General features: G+C 46.1%; 1 long non-coding RNA gene across 1 annotated transcript; it reads left to right on the top strand.

The window, feature by feature from the left end:
* Positions 1-1,255: 1,255 nt before the first annotated feature.
* LOC113090816 (uncharacterized) lies at positions 1,256-2,517 on the top strand. Its single transcript, XR_003287265.1, has 2 exons — positions 1,256-1,679; positions 2,393-2,517. It is a non-coding gene; the product is annotated as an uncharacterized LOC113090816 (long non-coding RNA).
* The last annotated feature ends 725 nt before the right edge of the window (positions 2,518-3,242 follow it).

Below are 3,242 nucleotides of genomic sequence, written 5' to 3'. Positions count from 1 at the left end.
ATACACACAGCCTGTGCGTGGTTTGCCTGGGTTCGAAGCATATGTCATATGAGCGTATGTCGGTGCGGCTGCTTCGTTCCTGGAGGGCCCTCTTCAAGGAGGGGGCCTTCGCCAGCATTCCCCGCGGTGACAGTCCTGCTTCTGCTGAGGCAGAACGGCGGCTGCACTCGTGGGGTTCGCAAGTGTATCTGGTGGAGGGAATGGAGACGGGCCAGTCCCTATCTCCTTCCACTTCTGCCAGATCCGGCACCCAATCCCTAGAGTCGGAAGCATGCTCAGCGGTTCCTTCCACTCAGGGAGAGGTGTCGACGCTCCGCCTCTCTTCCTCCGAGGAGGTTGACGTGGAGTCGATCGACAGGGATTCGCCACCCCACTCGCCGCAGTATGAGGAGCTCTTGGAGGTCGTTACTCGCGCGGTGGCCAAGTTAAGCATCGATTGGCCCACTGAGAAAACAGCTAAACTGCAGAGAAGCAAGCTCGACGAACGCTTCCTGCGCGCGAGTCAGCCACCTCCCAGCCGGGGCCTGCCATTTTTTCCCGACCTGCACGAAGAGATCCCCAGGTCGTGGAAACGCCCATTTTCGGCCCGCCTCTACATCCCCTCGTCAGACTACTATGGAAACGTAGTGGGGATGGGAGAGCACGGTTATAGAGCGATCCCCCGGGTGGAACAGACGCTCGCAAGCCATCTGTCCCCTTGCGCGGCGTCGTCTCTAAAGGACCCGGCATTGCCCTCAAAGCCACTCAGAGCAACATTGGCTTTGGTGGGCAAAGGGTATGCGGCTGCAGGTCAGGCTGGTGCGTGTCTGCACACCATGGCGGTGTTACAGTTGTACCATGCCGACCTGCTTAAGGAGCTAAATGAGGGAGAGCAGATCAAGTCCCACGACATTTCACAGCAAGAAGGACCGCTGATCTCTCCCTCTGAGTCACCAAGGAGACCGCCCGAGCGATTGGGCAGTCCGTGGCAGCTATGGTTGCCGCGGAGAGGCACTTATGGTTGACCCTGTCTGATATGAAAGAGCGGGACAGGGTCTGCCTCATGGACGCCCCGATTCAACCGACTGGCCTGTTCGGCGACGCAGTCAATTCTGTCGTCGACAGGTTTCAGGAGGCCCGCAAACAAGCGGCAGCGTTCCATAAGTTCCTCCCTCGTCGCTCCCTTGGGGCATCTGGGCGGGAGATGCCCCAGCCACACCCTAGCTCCTCGTACCGCGAGGCACAAAAACAGAGCGTCGGGAACGAGAGTTGTAAATGACCATTAAATCCCCCAAGCATTGAAGTGGGTCGACACCTTTACTTCCAGCCACAGAGGGCGGTGTTGCCATGGAATAGTCAAAAAAGGACTTTATTATTAAATCGAGGCAAATGTCACTCAAGAACTATTTATTTGTTTGTTTTGGTTGTCTGGTGATTTTTGCATAGTGCTTAATGCGGACATTGTGTTCCTGTTTGTTTTTCAAGAGTGTTTGTTTCTTGCCTCACGCTTTTATTTTGAAATTTGAAAAAGGAAGTGAAGTGGTGCTATGTGTGTACATTGGCGCACTTTTTTGTACGTGAAGCGTCATTCTGACTAACGTTACCAGAGAAGAAGGATGAACTTTTGGGTGCACGCTCTACATATATATGGTTAAAGGTTTCTCCCTATCTCTTAGCTCCTGGCTGATGAAGGGCACAAGGTATCGTTTTAATTTCATGCTGTGTGGTAAACTTTGAAAGACTTTGAAGTGTTTATTTTAGCGATTACCTCTGAAGCTATTAACTAACGTTTAGCTGGTTGTTAGCATATATGCAAGTTTCGAATATCAGTGATGACCATTTCACTTGCTAATGTTGTTATTCAGAGAGAGTGTGATTCATGGTTACTGTATTATTTCCTCGTCAATGTTACAGTTTTTCTTGGTTTGCACACCAGGTGGATTGTTTACAGTAAATCAGGACTTTATTTGGTCATTTTATGTTTTATGTTTTTCGCACTAATTTGATGTCATCAGTTCTACCAAAATTAATTAATTAACATATAGTTCTCATTGAACTTTAAAAGGACATTGATGTGATTTATAAAATCAAATGGGTCATATAAGTAGCACTTTGAAAGAAGTTTGTCAGTTGTTTAAAACTCATTTATTCGTTGGTGCTGTATCTGCATTAAATATGGTTACTGACAGTGTTAAAATAATTCATATTATTCAGGCTTACTACAGTACAGTAAGGCAAGGTTATTACATTAGCCTGTATACTAAAAATGTGATTTATTGTCATACAATTTATGATGTAGGTCAATCAGATTGCAACTGTGTATCTATTAGTTTATAGGTTTGTTTTGGACATTTATTTACAATTTGCAGGAAGATGTCTAATGATACTTTGTTTGTTTGTTTGTTTTATTCAGCTCTTACGGTGTTTTTGAAGATTAAACCCTTTGTAAACATCAGTTTCTGAGAGTAAAGTGCATCTGTTCAGCTGGGAATGCTACAGTAAGAGCTTGCCCTTACTCTGGAGAGTAAGTGCTTTACCTAAAAAAAAAATAATAATAAAATAAATAACAGCTACACCTCATCAGTCCCACCACATATCTGAAAGCTGTTTAATGACAACCAAAGGATTTAGTCTGGAGATCTAAGTCGGTGGCACTTCTTTAAAGAAAATGGATGCTTCTGAAAATAAAGAACCAGACCAGCACGTGGAGGCCCCTTATAATAGAACGGAAGAGGAGGAGCTTCATCGATCTGGTCGACAACGGAAACCCACGGAAAAGATGCGTGTATTTAAAGAAGGTGAGGCCCTGAAAAAGGAGAAAAGATTGATTCAGCTGTACGAACAATGGAAGGTCCTGGCTCGCAACACAAGGGAAGAGCTAAAAACAGACATTAGTGAGAGCCAACTGGTAGCGCTTATTAATACACTTGAGAAGGGAAGGGATGATGTCATGCACGTCTACCTGGAAATTAGAGATCACATCGCTCCATCCAGTGACACTAGACGCAGAATTGATACTTGTGAAGCTGTGACAAAAGATATTTCGAAGATAATTTTTGACAGAATGGCATGCCTTGAGGACTTTGACAGAGAAAATGTAAAACACAGTCTTCGTGAGATACTCCATCACGATTATGCTCGCTCTGTCTACGGATCCGCAGTCTCACACCCCACATCATCAAGGTCTACAGTTATGTCCATTGCAGCTAAGCGAGCGGATGCAGCAGCTGAATTAGCAGCCAAAGAAGCAGAATACTCAATGA

This window comes from Carassius auratus, unplaced genomic scaffold (genome assembly GCF_003368295.1).
Source record: "Carassius auratus strain Wakin unplaced genomic scaffold, ASM336829v1 scaf_tig00214021, whole genome shotgun sequence".
Taxonomy (NCBI): domain Eukaryota; kingdom Metazoa; phylum Chordata; class Actinopteri; order Cypriniformes; family Cyprinidae; genus Carassius; species Carassius auratus.
The sequence above is the reverse complement of the archived record's forward strand: the minus strand, read 5'-3'. Positions and strand labels throughout refer to the sequence as shown.